The 20,962-nt window shown below is 39.4% G+C and overlaps 1 long non-coding RNA gene across 1 annotated transcript; it reads right to left on the minus strand.

Annotated features, from left to right (window-relative positions):
• Positions 1–10,176: 10,176 nt before the first annotated feature.
• LOC115899202 lies at positions 10,177–20,080 on the minus strand. The gene is made up of 3 exons (XR_004058897.1): positions 19,984–20,080; positions 19,711–19,767; positions 10,177–10,911 (listed from the first exon to the last, which is right to left on the minus strand). It is a non-coding gene; the product is annotated as an uncharacterized LOC115899202 (long non-coding RNA).
• Positions 20,081–20,962: the final 882 nt, after the last annotated feature.

The raw sequence follows: 20,962 nt of genomic DNA on the forward strand, positions 1-20,962 counted from the left end.
AGTGCACAATAAGTATTTACTGGCTGAATAAATAAATTGATGTTTAAGAAGAGAATTCCTGACCTTGTCTCACCTCACTTGTGTCCACCTTCACAGATGCTCCTCTTGCTTGGGGCTGCTTCCTGTGAAGAGCATGGCTGCACAGCTGCAAACCATCCCTTTCCTGCTGCACTGGCACAGGTGGCTGCTGCCACCTAGGAATGCCTGAATTTTGCCGTCTCCTTCTTGTGGAGTATGAACAAGCAGGCCTCCAGTCCGATGCGTCAGATCCCTCTTATCATGGCTCTCCATCTTCCATCATTCTTCATGGGACTATCTTCTAAGCTTCCTCAGAGTATGTTTTGTCCTCATCCTAGAAGCTGCCCAACTTAGGTCTACTGTTGGAGTTTCCTCGATCACTCATCTTGGAAAGTACATCCCCATCCAATACTGGGTGGAGACCACAGTGGAGACCTTATGGCCCTACTCCTGCTAAAAACCCAGCACCCTCCTTCCCACTAAGCGACAGAGCTGCTGCCATTGCTGCCACTGTTGCTGCCCACTTTATAGACAGGTGCAGCTTAGTTTCCATACTATTGTTGAGTTGTAAATGGTCTCCCTGTAAAGGGTATCCACAGTTGTGAAGTGTATCAACATCATCTGGAGACAGGATGGCATCATGGTTAATGGTGTGAGCTTTGGAATCAACTGACTGGAGGTTAAGTCTGGCAACTTCTACTTCTTGTATAACCTTGGGCAAGTAATTTAATTTTTCTACAACTCAGTTTTCTTATTTGTGAAATTGGGAAAATACCAGAACCTTTCTTGGAGGGTAAAAGTGAACATTAAATGTGAAAAGTTGCTCACAGCCTGGTACCTATTACAGATGCTCAATAAATCTTTTATACGTATGATAAGAGAAAAACAAATGATTATTTTCAGAGGATGGCAATTCAAATAAAAGTTAAGAGAAGGCCAGATATCAGAAGAAAACAGGTTCCAAGGGAGAGATTAGGGATGGGGTTGGACTAAAGGAAATATAGGGAAAGGAAGGATAAAGAATGTTGAAACAGGTTTGTAGGGAGGGAGAAGCAGGAATTGAAGACAAAGAAAGAGTAAGAGGAAGAAGGTATATTCTAAGCTTTTGAGGAAAGATAATTTTAGGGAAAGAATTTGCCAACCAGTTCTCCTCACCCCCACAGTAGCGTATGCTCCCTTGGACTATAAGAACCTATAGTCTTTCTTTTAATTTATAATTTTATAAGTTCTTACCGCTAGACTGTAATTTCTGAACAGTAACAACTCCTCCAGTTTTACTCACTCATGTATCCCAGTGTCTAGCTTAATCTCTGGACCAGATATCTGACTGCATGGAAAGCAGCCCAGGTCTCTTCCTGTCTTTTCAGAAAACATGGGCTTCAAATTCATTTGATTTTAACATAATAATAGAAGAGATAGAAGTTGTTAGTCCCCTTCCTGCCTGCTCTTGCTATGAACACAACAGCAAAGATAAATCAATAAAAGTTAAGTGTTTATTCTCCTTAACTTCAGTTCATTTTGAGATTTAGCCTCCTGTTCATGTATTTACTCTATAATGTGCTTTGCTCAATAAGAGAAAACAGTTATGGATGATTGGGACCCTGATCTATTTCACAAGTTTCAGCTGCTTTTTTATACTCGTAGGTGGTCTAGGTCTCATCAGGGAGCCTCTCAGGGCAGATAAATGGCAAGTGGGTGGAGATGCCCAGCTTTCTGTTCCACCCCAGCTCAGCTTCTGAGCTCTGCCCCTAGGTTCCAGCACAATTCTGACCATAAGTGAGAGAGACTGCATCCCAGTGCCCATGCCCCAGGTCCTCTGTGCTGCTTAGAATGTGGTTCCAGGTTTCATTCACCAGCCCTTTCCCCAAAGAGGCTACAATCTTCAAACTGGGCTTTGTTCACTTATCTCCGAGTCCTTGCTCTAACTCTCCCTTCTCTCTTAAGACTACACGTTGCTTTGGTCCTAACAATAGTAACAACAGTAATAATAGCTAACATGTTTTGAGCATTAGCAGTGTGCCAGACATGGTAGGAAACACTTTATTTGCATAGCCTCATTCAACCTTCACAATCATCCTGTGAAGTATCAGAACTATTTATTTCATTTTACAGATCAGGACGCTAAAAGAGGTTATGTAACTTACTCAAGGCCACATAGCCTGGAAATGTCAAAGCTAGCCCTCAATCCAGATAATTGGTCTTTCTGCTTCTTCATTACGTCTCTCTAATCTGTTCCTCTTACAGAATAATTCTTTAAAAGAGGAAAATCTGAATCCATCAGTCTCTTGCTTGAAACACTTCACTGTTATTTCTCTGCTTTTAGAATAAAATCACCTTGTATTGGGAGACCCTGGAGGGGGTCTGGCCTCTACTTCTATCCCCAGTTTCATCTCATATCCTTTCTTCTTCCTTCACTAAATTCCAGCCCCTCTCAGTTCCTGGAGTAAATGGACTCCTTTCCAGCCTTAACATATATGAGTATGCCATTTCCCCTCCGGAAGGCTCTTATCTCAGCTCTTTGCGTATCTGGCTCCATTTTTTCCTTCAGTTCTGAGCTTAAATGCCACCTCCCTAAGAATTTTTCTAAATTGAGTCCTCTTCTTATTCTGTATCATAGCACCCTGTTCATTTTCATCATAGCAGATAACATTTTGAAATTACTTGTTTACTGGCTGATAATCTGTATTTTTTCTTTCTGTTAGAATGAGTTTTGGGTGAGAGCATGAAGGCAGGGACTTCATCTCACTTATCATTGAACACTTAGTCCTTTGCCTATGTAGGTGCTCAGTACATTTTTGTTGAAAGAATGATCTCTCTGACTTGGGGGTAGATTTGCCATGAAGCTAACAAACTTAAGCTTAAGAGTCTATTACTTGCTAATGGCCCTAGCAACGTGTCCACATGGTCACATATTTTTGAAAAATTGTCAAAACTGAGATTTTTAAACTGCAATTGGTTAAAATCATTGGGGGTTTTATGTAGTTCTCAGACACTTCCATGTGTAGTTAAGTTGCTACTGGCTATTCTCAAGCAAGACTGATTTTCGGGAATACTTCCACTGTTCACTGTGTGATATCACTTGCTGTTGTGACACAAAGATACAGGGACATGGCGTCAGAAGTATGTGGATTATATGTGGATTGTGGAGGAGAATCAAGGTTTGAAATGTTTGGCACCAGGTGCTAGTTTACAGAAAATTCTTCCAAATCTTATAGCTCCTTTATGAAAGTTCAACAGTTTTTCCAACTTTAATAACAATTCTGAAAATGTATTTGGCATTGGTAATAATGAGTAACAAATCTGAAAGAAACTTCTCTAAATTACGGGGTTGGTGCAAAAGCAATTGCAGTTTTCATCATTACTTTTGCACCAACTCAATATCACTAGTTAAAAAAATGAAAACAAAAATTTCCTGTAATTGTGGATTTATGACACTAAGTGAACCTTAATATATGCAAATTTTTTAAAATTTAGGAAGTCAGGAGATCCTAGGATGGAATGCAGAGTGTGATACAAAAATCTAACTGAATTAGAAATATATGAACAAGCTTACTGAAGAGGACGGGGGAGAAGGAGAAGAGCCATGTAGCTTTGGAAATGAGTGGCATCTGTAAGACTCAAGGCCACAGACACTGCATAAGCACTGTACCCTATCTGATAAAGTTGTGTCCCACAGACGTGAGGTTAATAATTCCAAAATCACTATCCATGTGTCTTAGTTATTTTGTGCTATTGTAACAAAACACCTGAGACTGGGGAATTTGTGAAGAACTGGAAGTTCTGGAGTCTGGGAAGTCCAAGGTCAAGGTGCCAGCAAATTCACTTTCTGGTGAGGGGCCCAGTCTCTCCTTCCAAGATGGCACCTTGTTGCCGTATCCTCCAGAGGGAGTGAACACTGTGTCCTCACATGGCAGAACAGTGTAAGAGCAAAGAAGGGCCTAAGCTAATTCTCTCCAGTAGAGCCCTCATGACTTAATTATTTCCCCAAAGCTCCCACCTCTGTCTTTTCTTTCACTTTTTCTTTTCTTTTTTTTTTTTTTTTTTTTTTTTTGAGACAAAGTTTTGCTTTTTTGCCCAGCTGGAGTGCAATGGTGTGATCTCGGCTCACTGGAACCTCTGCCTCCCATGTTCAAGTGATTCTCCTGCCTCAGCCTCCCATGTAGCTGGGATTGCAGGTGTGCACCATCATGCCTGGCTGATTTTGTATTTTTAGTACAGATAGGATTTCACCATGTTGGCCAGGCTGGTCTTGAACTCCTGACCTCAGCTGATCCACCTGCCTCAGCCTCCCAAAGTGCTGGGATTACAGGCATGATCCACCACACCCGGCCTGGTCCCATCTCTTAATGCCATCAAGTTGGGGATTAAGTTTTGGCATGAATTTTGGAGGACACGTTCAAACCATAGTACCATGTATACTGAAATTAAATAATTAAGGGAATAGATGGTAGATGGTGAGAACCAGGTTTCTTGCTATTGGAGTAGGAGGTTACAGAAAAGCAAAAGGAAGAAGCTAGAATGAGCCATAAGATAATGGATTGGAATTAGAGACATCAGTATGAACTGATGTTTAGCTTCATATAGATATGGATGGTTACGTATGGAAATATTTATTGCTATGTATATATACATAGGTTAGCATATACACCTATTTTTCCTTGGTTTGTTAGTGGCAAGGGCCCACAAGCAATAACACTGTAGTGGCGATGAGCACACCTAGTACTTACAACTTGGTTTCTAATACCATTCTCCAATAAAAGAAAATAGAGCACTTTGGAGAAATAATTGATTCTAAACTGGGAGAGGAAACATACAAGATGAATCTGGAGCATCCTATAGTGTCAGAAAGTAATAAAGGATTTAAAAAAAGTACAGGGGTATGTTAAAGGGGCACAAGATCCAACTGAAAGAACTCCCGATGGTTAAAGCAGAAATAATTTGAGCAAAAAATAAATAGAATAATATTTCATTATAACCCAACATGTAACATAAATATCCACGAGTCCACAGTGATATACATAAGTGATTGAAGACATAGATAAGTGGGTGAGAAGAGACAAATTTCCCATGCTGAAGCATTCCAAGCAATTTATGTAGAATTTCTTTCTCAAGGAGGTGGAATGTAACTCACCACTCCTTGAGTATAGTTTGTGCAGAATGACTTCCTTTGAAGGAGTATAGCATGCAAAGGGGGCAGGGGAAAGGTGCAGAGAATAACTGTTCAGTAGAGAAACCTGAGAAACACCACTTCAGCCAGGTGACCAAGGTCAACATTGATATTAATAATAAGTCACGCTGACAACATAGACCCTTGATAAGATATGATGAAAATGGTATTTTACTTCTGTGTTTTCTCCCTCCCCAAGACTGTAACTTCAGTCTAATCATGAAAAAAAAATCAAACAAACGCTGATTGAAAGACTTTTTACAGAATACCTGACCAATATTCCTCAAAACTGGTCCTCAAAAACAAGGAAAGTCTGAGAAACTTACCACAGACAAGAGGGGACTAAGAAGACACTATAACTCAATGTAATGTGGTATCTTTTATGAATCCTGGAGTGGAAAAAAAAGACATTGGTTTACAACTAAGAAAATCTACCTAAAGTATGAACTTTTCTTGATAATAAAATATCAATATTGCTTTATTAATTGTAATCAATGTATCATGCTAATGTGAGAATCTACAGGAAACTCTAGGTGTGGGGTATATGGGGCCTCTTTTGACTAACTTTACAATCTTTTTTTTTTGGTAAATCTAAAGTTATTCTAAAAAATAAAGTTTATTTAAAAACTTTCAATAACATTTGTTGGAGAAAAGACAATTTATCTTTCTACTCTCTGTATAGAAAATGATATTGCAAAACCAGTTACATATGAAATGGTGGTCAAGGAATATGTGGTGAGTATATACAAGAAAAGAATACTTTAGAGGTGAGTCATGCAGTTATGTTCTGGAGGCCATAAATTAAGTTGAGCAATTAAGTTGTGTTGTTATACTATTTTTCTGTATTTTGTAGAATTTATGAACCATTAGCTTTGCCACATGTGTAATTTTTTGTGACTTCTCATTCTAAATGAATATCGCTTTTGGATCAAATTTGGTATATGTAATTTGGTACTGTTTTCCTTACATTGGACTCCCTCAAATTGTATAAGCTTCAAGCCCCACAAAACCCCCTCGAACTCCAGAGCTGACCTCAATGCTACGTCAATGGCCATACCTTGAGCCCCAGACCAGATGCTTGGGGCGTTTATGAAACCCCTCATTTGCCAACTGCCTCCCTGTCTTCTAGAACTTCCTCATCTCTGCCCACTGACATCTCTAACTTACTACCTCTTGACCATCATTTACTCCTACTATAGTATTTCTCATACCATTTGGGTATTTTTCTTTTATACCAGACAGTATGATTCTTAAAAATCTGCAGCAATGTGAGCTCCCCAGTTTCTCTGTGGGCCCTGGTCTCACCTCCATCTAGGCACATCATGATCTCACTGCACTACCACTATTTTTGGCAGGTAACTGGCCATGCTCCTGGCTATGCTCAGGAGTAGTTTGTTCCTATAAATACTTTGCACTTGTTCTTCCTCCTCATGATTCTACCACATTGTCTACAACCCTGGTGATTTTCATCTTAATTTCTCTGGCAGTAAAATAAAAATTGTCTTTCTCTGAATTTCTTGAAACTTGATTTCCAAAAATCAAGGATTGGCATGTGGCTAGCTCTTCTCAAAATTTCCTTTAAGGGCCATTACAAAGTTAGGATGACATGGTTTTATCCCCCCGCATATTCTTCCTCTTTGTACAGGATTAGTGTCTCCATAGTAGGTTTTTCATGTCATTTTTCTCATCCTCCCAAGAGATTCAAATAAGTAAATAAGTAAGTGACATCAACTTTTCTTCTAATAGAATATGATTTCAGCCACTTTTTGACCATCTAGATGATGTCTGCATCACCACAGTTTCCTTCTGCAGCTTTAGACAATTTGATATTATCCATAGCTTTCATCGGGATAGGTGGTATGTAGTATATTACCATAAAAATGTTACCTTACTGTTTATTTTTACTCATATGATATCCTCCACACTTCAAAACTCACATTTTCAGGTTTGCATAGGCTTTATTTTTTTTTAACCCATAGTATTTCTCCCCGATCTTGGTAGGAGTGTGTGTCTGTGTTTGTGTGGGTGTCTGTGTGTGTGTATATATATATACATATAGCACTTCTAGCAGCCTTGTTGAAAAAGAAATGTCCACTTCCATTTTCTGCGCTTCTCATGAGGATAAAAAATAAAATTGCACTGGGAGGATAGTGGAAACATTATTTAAGGTGTAAACTAGGATATCGTTCTAGTTTTGGTTGTTTTATTTCAGATGGAAGCATTTGTTGCAGACTCTGACCTTAGAACAGTTGTTAAACAGATGTTTTCATTTGAGGAAGGCAGGATGGGTATCCAATTACCAAACATCCTGTTAAAATTCATCTGTGTGTGTGTACATGTGTGTGAAATAATTGCTACCTGTGTGATTCTCAAGATATTGCTGGTCCCAAAAGATAACAAAAAATTAGATGATTAATTAAACCTAACTGTAGAAAAATTATTAGCTATAACTGAAAACAATGTCAAACCATTTGTTTTAGTCAGTTATTTACTCCAGAATTGTTGCAAGAATGCGTGAGATACTGTCTGCGAGATGCTCTGCACAGTGTCTGGCACAGTCTACAGTCCAAGAGTTGTGGCCTCCTCATGCACTGTACTCTTTTTGCTCCCTCTAGCCACATTGGTCTCTCCATGCATCAAATGGGCCTTTGCACATTCCTTGCTCTCTTTGAAGCCCTCTTCTCCCCACCTTGTGTCAGGTTCCCTTTTAGATGCTGTCATAGATTTATAACCTTTCCTTCACATCACTAATCTCAAAGTGATTATCTGATTAATATGTTTCCCCTACCAGGTGATAAACTTCACCAAAGCAGGGACAGTGGCTGTTTTTGTCACTGTTGTTTTTCTCCTGCAGAGTGCTTAGCATGTACTAAAGTTTCAACAGTATTTGTTGAATGACTGGATGTTTATTACCACTAACAAATGATTATATGTTGGATTTCACTGATTTTATGCTTATTTTGGGCCAGGTCTTCTCCCCTTGTCTCTGCATTTCCTTCACCTCCTGCCTTTCCTACCCCTGTTTCACCACTCACAGCCGTCCTTTTCCTCCTCCCCTTATATTTCTTCCTTCTCTTCCTCTTTTTCCATCATCATCATCATCATCACCATCATCATCATGCTATATTTATGAAATATTTATTAGACATTCTTCAGAGGGCTTTTCATAAGTTAACTCAATGAATTCTCATAAAATCTCATAATAACAACAATGGCAGTTTATTACCATTTCTACTTTTCACATGAGGAAAACTGAGTTACAGAAAGTTATTGACTTGCCCATGATCATACATTAGGTACTAGTTAAGCCAAACTTTGGTCTTTTGGAATTTACTGAGATTTATTTTATGGCCCAGCATGTGGTCTGTCTTGGTTAGTGCTCCATGTGCACACAAAAATAATGTGTACTCTGGCCAGGCACTCATGCCTGTAATCCCAGCACTTTGGGAGGCTGAGGTGGGCGGAGCACGAGGTCAAGAGATCGAGACCATCCTTGCCAACATGGTGAAACCCTGTCTCTACTAAAAATACCAAAATTAGCTGGGCGTGGTGGTGCACGCCTGTAGTCCCAGCTACTCAGGAGGCTGAGACAGGAGAATCGCTTGAACCTGGAAAGTAGAGGTTGCAGTGAGCTGAGACTGCGCCACTGCACTTCAGCCTGGTGACAGAACAAGACTTTGTCTCAAAATAATAATAATAATAAAAATAATGTGTATTCTGAAGTTATTTGCTGTAGTTTCTACAGATGTCAATTAGGTCAAGTTGATTGACAGTGTATATATGTTCTATCAGTTACTGAGAGTGGCTAGTTTTATGTGTCAACTTGCATAGCCTTTAGTATCTAGTTTTTTGTTTGTTTGTTTGTTTTAATTTTAGATTCAGGGGGCACATGTGCAGATTTCTTACATGGGTATATTGTGTGATTCTGAAGTTTGGGCTTCTAATGATTCTGTCACCAAATGGCGAACATAGTACCCAATAGACAAGTTTCCAATCCTTGCCCCCTTTCTTCCCTCTTCACTTTTGGCATTCCCAGTGTCTATTGTTCGCATCTTTATGTCCATGTGTACCCACTGTTTAGCTCCCACTTGTAAGTGGGAACACATGGTATTTGGTATTTGGTTTTCTGTTTCTGCATTAATTCACTTTGCATCTATGTTGCTCCAGAAAATAGGATTTTATTCTTTGTTACGGCTGCACAGTATTCCATGGTGCATATGTACCACATTTTCCTTACTCAATCCACTTTTCATGGGCATCTAGATTGATTCCATGTCTTTGCTCTTGGAAATAGAGCTGTGATAGATACACGAGTACAACTGACTTTCTGGTAGAATTATTTATTTTCCTTTGGGCATTTACCTAGTAATCGGATTGCTGGGTTGAATGGTAGTTCTGTTTTCAGTTCTTTGAGAAATGTTCAAACTGCTTTCCACACTGGCTGAACTAATTCACATTCCCACCAATAGTGTATAAGCATTCCCTTTTCTCTGCAATCTCTCTAACATCTGATGTATTCGACTATTTAAACAAACACTAATCTAGGTGTTACTGTGAAGGTATTTATTTTGTGAAAGTGGTTAACATCAACAATCAGTTGACCATTAGTGAAAGAAATTCACCTTAATTATGTGGGTGGGCCTCATTCAATCAGTTTAAAGACCAAAGAGAAAGACTGCAACATCAATTCCTGTCTGAGTTTTCCTTTTGTTACTTCCTTTCATGCTGGCCTGCCCTACAGATTTCAGACTTGACAGTCCCACAATAGCATGAGCCAATTTTTTGAAATAATTCTCCCTCTATGTGTATATCTGGATCTATTATGATTTTTTAATATATATATATATATATATATATATCTCCTAGAGATTACATATATGATATGTACTTATCTATAAATATATGTATATATAACATACTTAATATGTAATCTGTTGATTATATATAAAATATATATTCTGTTTCTTTGGAGATTCCTGACAGACATGGGGTGTTAAAATCTCCTCTATGATGGATTTGTCTATTTCCTTCAGTTCTTTCAGTTTCTGTTTCACATATCTTTAAGCTCTGTTATTAATTACATTCACTTTTAGATTGTTTTATCTTCCTAATGATTTTCCCTTTTATTATTATGCAATATTTCTCTTTGTTGCTAATACTTAAGTCTACTTTGTCTGATTAATATAAATACACAATTTTAAAAATGCATATTGTTCATGCTGTATACTTCTTTCCATCTTTTACTTTCTATTAATATTGTGCCCCTTTTAGACAGCATAATTGGGTATTGCTTTATTTGTTCAGTCCGACAATTACTTCCTTTTCATTGTAGTGTTCAGTTCATTTACATATAATGAAATTATTGATGTAATTGAATTTTACCTACCCTCTTGCTGTCTGTTTTACATTTGTCCCTCATGTTTTTGTTCCTCTGTTGCTCTTTTTTAAAACCTATTTTGAGTTAATTGAATAATACTAGTATTGTATTTTAATGCTTATATTGTCTTCTTAGTTACATCTCTCAGCTTTTGTTCACTGAAAAGGTATTTATTTTATCTTCATTGTTGAAGGACATTTTTCCTTGGGATGTAGAAAGCTGGTTGGCGGGGTTTTTTGTCCCTTTTATCGCTTTAAAGGCATTACTTCAGTGTCTTCTGGCCTCCATTGTTTTCAGTGAGAAGTAGTCAAGTAGTCAAAATTTCTTGTCATTTCCTCCTGTATATATCCTTTTAAAAAACGGTAGATAAATAATTGATAGAGTATTCTTTAGAATAGTTTTAGATTTACAGAAAATTGAATAGATAGCACAGAGAGCTTCCATATTCCCCACCTCACCCCCACTAAGTTTCCCTAAACATCTTGCATTGGTGTGATACATTTATTAGAATTGATGAATCAATATTGATACATTATTACCAGCTAAGTCCACAATGTACATTAGGTTTCATTCTTTGTGTTGTTCAGTTCTATAAATACACTATCATGTCATTTATCCACCATTATAGTATCATAGAGAATCGTTTTACTGCCCTTAAAACCCCTGTGTTTTGCCTATTTATTTATCTCCTTCTCCCCTCCAACCCCTGGCAACCACTGATCTTTTTACTGTCTCTGTAGCTTTGTCTTTTCCAGAATGTCATATAGTTTCAGTCATATAACTTGTACGCTTTTCACAATGGTTACTTTCTCAAAGCAATATGCATTTAAGATTCCTCCATGTGTTTTATGGCTTGATAGCTATTTATTTTATTTTATGTTATTCCCCTCTTCTTTTTAAAGACTTTTCTGTTTAGTTCTGGCTTGCAACAGTTTGACCATGATGTGGCTGGTGTGGTTTTCATTCTATTAATTTTGCTTAAGATTTCCCAAAATTCTTAGATTTGTAAGTGATGTTTTCCTTCAAATTTGGAGAAATTTCAGCCACTATTTCTTTGTGTGTGTTTTTTTTGTTTGTTTGTTTTGTTTTGGTTTGATTTTGGTTTTTTGAGACAGTCTCATTCTGACACTCAGGTTGGAGGGCAATGGTGTAATCTCAGCTCACTGCAACCTCTGTCTCCTGGGCTCAAGTGATTCTCATGCCTCAGCCCTCTGAGTGGTTGGGATTACAGGTGTGTGCCACCATGCTCAGCTAATTTATGTATTTTTTATGGAGATAGGGTTTCACCATGTTGCCCAGGCTGGTCTTGAACTCCTGGACTCAAGCCATTCTCCCACTTCAGCCTCTCAGTGTTTGGACTACAGGCATGAGCCATGATACCTGGCCCACCATGCTTTCTCAACACTTTTTTTTTTTTTCTTCTCCATTCTCATGCTCCTCTCCTGAAAATCCAATTAAATGCATGTAATTACTCTACGGGTTTCTGAGACTCCCTATTTATTTTTCTTTCACCTTTTCCCCCTTTGTTCTCTTAATTGGATGATTTATATCTATATTTCTTTAAGCCCCTTTAAATCTCATTAAGTCCTTTTATTCTTCTATCTCAAATTTTCTGTTAAGACCTCTTGGTAAATTTTTCACTTTAATTATTTTACCTTTTAGTTCTAAAATGGCCATTTGGTTCTATTTTACAGTTTTGTTTCCTCTGCTAATATTTTCTATGTTAAAATATGTTGACCATTAAAATACGTTCATTAAGGTCTTGTTTTCTTTAATTCTTGGATATATTTTAGGTAGATGCCTTAAAGTATTCATCAGTGCAATTCAACATCTGGGCCACCTTGAGGTCAAATTCTATTGACTTTTTTTTTTCTTGACCATTAATTATATTTTCATGTGTGTGTTTGTGTGTGTGCTATTAGTATTTTCTATTGTATACCGTACACTGTAAATTATACATTGTAGAGACACTGGACTTTGTTATCAGTCTCTTAAGTGCATTGGGCTATATTCTAGTAGACAGTTCAATTACTGGCCAATCACTTTGAACTTGTTTAGACTTTATGTTAGGTTTAGTCAGGGAAGATTTGCAAAAAGCCCAAGATGTTGCCCAAGCCTTTTTATTTTGGTGAATTTCAAATTCCTAACTCTGTTTTCCATACAGATCTTGTCAAAGCTTGGTATGAGGGTTTGATAAGGTGATTATAGAACAGATCTTACTCTAGGGCATGCCCCTTACCTCTAGTATATGACTTTCCTCAGATCTCAGGATTTGGGAGCACTAACAAGACCCTACACTGGTTCTCCAACATCCCCAGCACTGCTAGACCTCAAGTATCTCTGTTCTACTTGTAACCCCATAGCAGCTGCTACTTAATAAGACTCCTTTTGTCTCTCTCTGCACACACAGACCATGTCCCATTCAAGAACTCTTGGCGAACCCCTAAATAGATTTGTGGCCCTCTCTTCACATCTCCCTTCTTTCCTGTGTTCTACCCCACAGATTCCAGCCCCTTTAACAGCCTCGATGCTAATCCTTGGCTAAGGGACACCCCTGTGCTCTGCTTTTGCTCCAACCAATTCTCTCTGCTATAATGTGGATACATTTTCTATGAGAAGAGAGCTGGAGCAAATGTGAGTTTCATCTTGTGTGTTTTCCTTCTCTCAAGGATCATAGTCAGGTGCAATCTATTGTTCAATAACTAAAAAAGTGCCTCATGTATGTTGTAGCAGTTTTACATTTGTTTATGGCAGGAAGGCTAGTCCAGTAATAGTTGCTTCATCATGGCCAGAGATAGACGTCTTGATGAAGCCAGGATTTAAATCCTGTCCATCTGAAACCAGAATTAGTCATCTTAATCACTATGCTATCAGGCCTCTCAGTATAAAGAAAACAGAGTTGTAACCATAAATAAATTAGAAGCAAGGCAAAGTGCATGGTTAAATCTAGAGTGGGGCTGCTGACCACGGTATATCAATTTTCAGATTGGATGGGATGGGTAGAAGCTGTTCATGTGAATAGCAGTAATAATAACACCATTCTAACCTTATGGAACTTTCAATCTTCAAAGAGCTGTTGTGCTCATTATTTAACTCTCACAATAAACAAATCTTTTTATACCCAGTGGATGAGATGCTGTCATTCCAGTATGACAAATAAAGAATGCAGAGACCACAAATAGTGAATTTACTTGACAAAAGTCACATAGCTACTTAGAAAGGGAGTGGGACCAGAACCTAGGCCCTCTCACTGCTGAACCTTTGTTATCTGCCTTCTCCCAATAAAACTAAAGACATCCTCATAGAAAATAAGGGATTGGGGGAGTAGTTACAGCTTTATGTCAAGAAAGAGGACTTTGGTCACAACTACACAATGAAAACTTAGCCTTTGCCTGTTCTATCCTTCCGTGGATATTTGTCCAGACACACAAAGGGAGAAGTGGCTGGACACAGTGGTCTGCTTCCTCGGAGGGAGGATCTGGGTTCCCCCAGGGCATCTACCATAAAAGATGGCAAAGACATCTTTCTAGACCTTTATACCAGCCCATTCTTCATTCCCTGCTTTTACTTATCCAGAGAGAAAACTGTTCAATGTAAAATAATTATGTAACAAATAACTGCAAGTCACTTTGCAAATATCAAACACTACAGAAGTAATTATTAATATCTCATTCTCCAGAGTTTGGATTTGTGCCCTGCATCCATCAAGTGAGCCTTGGAAAGAACTTACCTAGTATATGTATGTATGTATGTGTGTGTATATATATATGCACACACACACATATGCATGCATATTGTATAATGCGTGTTATCTTACCTTCTGGAGGTAAGAATTTGTGTTGCAAGTTTGGGATGGAATCAATTATGGTTGAGTTTAAAAAAAAAAACCTCTTCAACAGTAGTTCTGATAGAAATCTTCACTAGCCTTTATCAGTAAAGATCCTGCTGGCTCAGCTATTATTTTATCAATCATATTTAAAAGTAATATTCTTCCTTTAAGAGTTTGTTCCACGTTTGGCTTATCACTTAGATGGATATAACAGGAATTAGGAAATCTGCAGTTGATTAGCTTGTGAAGCTCCAAAGCTGGAGCTGATAAGTGGCTCCTGCTCTCCCTAGGAAGGGTTGGGAGGCCTGTAGGTGGTTCAGGCTCCCAAGCCCAGTGGGAATGACAAAAAAGGGATGGTGGCTAATTCAGCAGATTTATTGTGGTGTTTCCCTTCTTCTAGTTTCCCAGCTTGTGGAAAATAAGGGCTTAGACTCAAAAACCCAGGGAAGAAAAAGACTGAACTATAAGCTTTTTTCTTCATATGGGAGACAGATACAGTGCGCCAATATAAATCATGCCTGCTTATAGGGCAGGCATTTCTATAATGGAATTTCAAAATGTAGTCAGTGACTTTATTTTACAGCTGAAGACACTGAGTCCCAGAGAATCACTGAGGACTTGGACTGAAGTTTCCTTCTGATCACAATCACAATGCATTCTCTTTAGGAAGACCCCAAATCTACTTGGTTCATCAAGCAGGCCCTGAAACAGCACTGGAGCCATGGCTAGTCGACAGATGGGGTTTGCCAGACCTGAGGGCAGGAGAAGGACAGCCGAGGCCTGAAGCACATGGGCTAGGAAAAATAGTCATTACCTCTTACGTCTGTAGAGTGCTGGGCAGTTCATGAAACTTTCTCCATACATTAGCTCATTTCCTGCTCATGTCATCCCTTTGAAGAAATTAGTATAATCATCTTTATATCACAGTTGAAAAAATAAGCCCCAGCATGTTTAAAAAGCACCTATCATGGTCTATCTAAACTTGGGCATAGCAGGAATTTGAATCTGAACCTGAATTTTTTTGTACCATATCCAGAATTCTTCTGAGGTTCCAAACTCAGTTGTTTTGTGTTCAAAGCCTGTAGGCCCTGTTACTGCAGGTACAAGCCTGAGAACAATGAAGGGGCGCTTTCCCGAACTGCTGTGTGAGCTTAACACTATCTCTGCCATTTCCTTGTACTCCTTTAGCAAATCCTGTGTAAATAGAAGTTTTATTTGAACAAAGGAGAGTGTCCAGGATTCTTTAGCTTTGCTACAACATCAGCAAAATCTGTGGAGATAAAATTTAAGCCAATCAAACAGCAAGAACAAGCCAAAAGTTCTCTCCTTCTCCCTTTTATTTCTTGCTTTTCTTGGTGAGCTCATTTCTCTCCCTGACTAGAAATAAAGACCTCTCTTTGGGCACAGACAGTATCTTATTCATCTTTATATATCTCTTCCTGAGATATAGGCATCATGTAGTTTATGTTACAGACACACACCACATGCTTATTAAACAAAAATTAAGTTGTATACATAAATCTTACCACAATCCACGGATGCTATGCAACTAAGTTAAGCTCACCATCCAGCCTGGGCATGGTGGCTCACACCTATAATCCCAGAACTTTGGGAGGCCAAGGTGGGAAGATTGCTTGAGGTCAGGAGTTCAAGACCAGCCTGGGCAACATAGTGAGACCCCCCCCCATCTCTACAATAAAATAAAACAAAACAAAATAAAAGTTTCACCATCTCTTGGCTTTTATCTCCTTTTAAGGAGGTCCTGTGAACCTCCTGCCTACTCCTCAAAATGACAACATGTTTAGTGTTTGGAACACAGAAATTAATCTTGTGCTTTTAAAATATACAGTTATGATTAAGGAAGCTCAGACTTAGCACAGCTAAGGGTTTTCCCTATGATGTAAACCAAATGGCCAATTCAGTTAGTTCAAAGAAAAAATACTCCACCAAGTTGTTAGGTGCTTTCCATAAAGATTACTGTATACCAAAGGATTTCACCAAGCTGGTAACCGTGTTTAACAATCTTCCATTATAAATGTACCTAATAATTGGATAGAGAGTGGGAAAAAGATATTTGATTGACTATGTTTTGAAAATCCTGATATTTGATTGAATTGTATAGGTGGCATTGAGGAGTCAAGGGCTGCATCTTCTGGGTCTGTGGTCGACACCTTGGCTTCGCAAAAAGAAGACAGTAGCAACACTGACATTGCTTGGGAGCTTCTTAGAATACAGAATCTCAGTCTGTGTCCCAGACCCAAAGGATCAGAATCTGCATTTTAGCAAGATCTCCAGGGGATCAGAATGTACACTGACATTTGAGAAGCACAGAACTTAACCTCTAGTGCTTTGTATTTGGGAATATGGAGGCACTTGATTTCACCCCACACATTTGAGCAGACAGAGTTGGAGAAATGTCTCCCTGTAAAACAAAGTTAGAGGAGACAGTATTGGGCACTGCCCAGCTTTGGAGCCCTGGGGAAAGCCATGGCCAAAGAAGATTATGCAAGCAACAGCCCAGAGTCAGCCTTTAAAAAAAAAAAAAAAAAAAAAAAAAAAAAAAAAAAAAAGCTTTATTTAGATATAGTTTACATATGATATGATTCACTCTTTTAAATTATACAATCCAGTGAGATTTGTATATTCACAGAGTTGTGCCACCATCACTACAATCAATTTTAAAACATTGTTATCATCCCTAAAAGAAATCCGTACCCATTAGTCGCCAGTTTCCAATACCCTCATCCACCCCCCAGCCCTGGGCAACCAGTAATCTACTTTGCACCTATATACATTTGCCTAATCTGGTTTTTCGTCTGAATGGAATAATACATAATGTGGGCTTTTGTGGCTGGTTTCTTTCACTTAACATAATGTTTTCAGGGTTTAGCCATGCTGCAGCATGTGTCAGCTCTTCACACCTTTTGACAGCCCAATAATATTCCATTGCACAGATTATACATTTTGCTTATCCACTCATCTATTGATGGATATTTGGATTGTTTCCAGTTTTTAAGTATCATGAATAAAGATGCTATGCACACTGGTTTACAGATTTTAGGTGTGAACATAAATTTTTACTAGAGACAGGATTTTTTTTTTTTTTTTAAGTGAAAGCAAGTTTATCAAGAAAGCAAAGCAATAAACAATGGCTACTCCATAGGCAGGGCAGCCCCTAGGGCTGCTGGTTGCCCATTTTTATGGTTATTTCTTGATTATAGGCTAAACAGGGAATGGATTATTCACGAGTCTTCCATGAAAGAGGTGGACAATTCCCAGGACTGAGGGTTCCTCCCCATTTTACATCATATAGGGTAACTTCCCGATGTTGCCAAGGTATCTGTAAATTGTCATGGCACTAATGGGAGTGTAGCAGTGAGAATGACCTGAAACAATTTTGACCCTTAAACAAAGTGGGTGATATGGTTGTCAGCAAGAGAAAGGCAGGTAGGCAGGACTCCTGGGAAGAACAGCAACCTGCTCAGGAAGAAACCCTTCTGCCCCAGCTCTTCCACTACCTGTGCAACCACCAGCAAATCACGGGATATCTCAGATCCATGTCTGCAAAATAAATCTTAGCCACATTGACCTCACACTTTCTTTTTGTGTGTTTCAAATGGGATAATTAGCATAAAGCTGCTTTTAAAGGAAAAATACTACACGAAGACCCAACAGGATAGTTGTTCTTATCACATCACTGTCATTTTGGCAATTCTTGAAATTGCCAGTAGCTAGTGTTAATGACCTTTTCACTCAGAACCGGGGAAGGAGAATCACGGCCAGACCTTTCTCTCCGGTGCCTGAAAAGATTTTCAGTACAGTAGAGATGTGATCTCATTGTGACTCTCAGAAGCTATGATTAGGCTTTCAGTCAATAGGCAATCTCTTTGGGGATAAAATAATCATCTTATTCATGGCCGGGCGCAGTGGCTCAAGCCTGTAATCCCAGCACTTTGGGAGGCTGAGACGGGCGGACGGGCGGATCACGAGGTCAGGAGATCGAGACCATCCTGGCTAACATGGTGAAACCCCGTCTCTACTAAAAAAAATACAAAAAACTAGCTGGGCGAGGTGGCGGGCGCCTGTAGTCCCAGCTACTCGGGAGACTGAGGCAGGAGAATGGCATGAACCCGGGAGGCAGAGCTTGCAGTGAGCAGAGATCCTGCCACTGCACTCCAGCCTGGGCGACAGAGCCAGACTCCATCTCAAAAAAAAAAAAAAAAAAAAAAAGAGCCATCTTATTCACAATGGCTTGCTACAGAAAAAATTAGAATAAAAGAATTACTTAATTCATTGATTCATTCACTATTTTTTAGCGTTTACGATATGCCCAGCAGTGAGTTGTGTGCTCATAGAGGGTGGTGGAATGAAGGGGGAGTAATATAAGAAAGTACTTAAAATTTGATGCTGCTTTTAGGGGAAGCCAATGTGGCCACTTCTGCTTTCTTATTGACTATTGGAAATGTAACACAGTACTAGTAATTGTACTCTGGAATAGGCCAGTGGAAGCCCTGTCGGAAAAAGCAGTCCAAGGAAAACTATAATGCTCTGAAGGAGAAGGGAAAAATGACAGAGGAAAAGAAGAGAAAAGATGGGAAGAGAGAGAGGAGAGAAAACAAGAAATTATAACTTCTTCCACCTTTAAGGAAGTGATGAGCCCACATATAGCCCGGGTGATTTTGAGCTAAATATGAAGCTTGTGAATTCCCCCCAATGCCCGATTTGGCCCCTAGAGGTAAAGAGGAGTTTAGAGACCACAAACCCAGAGACTCTAAGTTCGTAGAAGGGAGGAGAGAATGGTAGGTGTGTGGGAGGAGGGAATTTACCTGCTTCCTGTTTCAGCCCCTTTTGCTAAAGTGAAATGCTGTGGTTTTGCTGGTTACACTTGTTAATACAACTCCCTCCCCTTGCAGGATATGTATGTGGTAATGGCACCATCTGGGTTAGCGAAATAGATACTCCAAGGTATAACACACTAAACACAGCAGGATGTTCATAAAATTCTTAATCTGGGCCCTTTGGACCACCAAGAGTAGGCATAGAAGTTATACAAGCAAATTACTAAGTCAGGCTGAAACCAGACATATAAGCATTTTCATAAATACTTAAAAATTTACCTACACCACAAGAGGCCAACTCTCCGACCACTCTCTGAGAAATGCTAGACCACCCTGAGAGTCTGGTACCTTAAGCAAACATTGTCTCTTCTTGTTATGTGGTCATCACCACCAGAACATCCATCCCTCTCCTGCCCTGAACATCTAGAGCAATTTGGCTGGGCAAAGTATTCTTTCCAGAACATTTGATTGCTGTACTTACATAAGGAGAAAACTCCATTTTCATTTGAAGACTTCAGACCTCCTTCCCAAAGTGATACTGCAGTGAGGAGAAAATGCAAACTGAGGAGTCGCCAAAGCTTCCATCCAAACCCAAGTTCCAGCAGCTGAAACAGTGGGGTCTTAGACAAATGACTTTGCCTCCTCATCTGTACCACAATGCTAAGAAAGATCATTCAACAGAAGTATTTCAAAAGAGCATCTGCTTTCACGTCTGGCACATTGTAGACATTCCAAGAAGGCTAGTAGCTCTTACCCAGGCCCTTTTGAGGTGATTTTCTCTTACAACCAAGCCAGAAGGAAGTCATAAAGCTCACAGACCTTGCATAGAGAGGAAGCATCAGAGTTCTCACTCTCGGCCCTCACTGCTCAGTGCAGGAGCCGCCCCAGCTGACAGGACTCACTTCCTCTGTCTACACTCCCAAACCTTCTGTGCTCAGCAGTGTGTGCATGTTTGTCTACACTGAGCTCTAACCAGAGTGCCTGGTTGGGGTCATGACCTGGCTCATTCAGCAGCATGGGCTGGAAAGGACTTTGGCTAATAGGACACCTGGTATCCAACAAATTCCCCACCCTGTATTTGTGACTGCTAAAAAGCCAAGTACAGATGATAAGCAATTCATTTTGATGGTAAAGAGTGGCCCATTCAGGGGACAAAAAGAGTAGTTCCCTAAAGAGACCCTGGGTGTTCAATGCCAGGAGCAGAGTGAACTTGTGTGTGGGATGTGTGCTAAGGATGTGTATAGCATGGTGAGTCACATTTTTTAAAAATCACAAAAAATGTACAGGTCTAGGGCTGAAAGTCCTTATAGCTGCCTCACAAGAATTGAGGTCCTTTCCTGTTGTTTGCAATCTCAGATTGGTTCGTCTTCCCAGGGTCACGTGGCAGACCACACTTTGGTGATGGGGACTGCTTTGCTGATGTCAGGGTCAAGGGGTGCATGGACCATGGGCAGAGTGCTGGGCTTAGCCAAATGGTTCTGGGTGGGTCTTGCCTCTTGTAGCCTCAGTTTTCTCTTTTGTCTAGTGAAGTTATTATGAAAACTCATCTCTAGCCTTAGGCTTATGGAGACAATGTTCTTGATAGGACTTTGGAAATCTGAGATTTTGATAGAAGTGTAAGGGAGCAATTTTTGAGATTGGTTCTATGTACCAAGGGGGAGAGGGCAAACAAAGGCACTTTGGGGTGCTGGTTAAGAGCTTGCTTGCACACTCACAGTGTTTTCTTCTCTGGT

This window comes from Rhinopithecus roxellana, chromosome 8 (genome assembly GCF_007565055.1).
Source record: "Rhinopithecus roxellana isolate Shanxi Qingling chromosome 8, ASM756505v1, whole genome shotgun sequence".
Taxonomy (NCBI): domain Eukaryota; kingdom Metazoa; phylum Chordata; class Mammalia; order Primates; family Cercopithecidae; genus Rhinopithecus; species Rhinopithecus roxellana.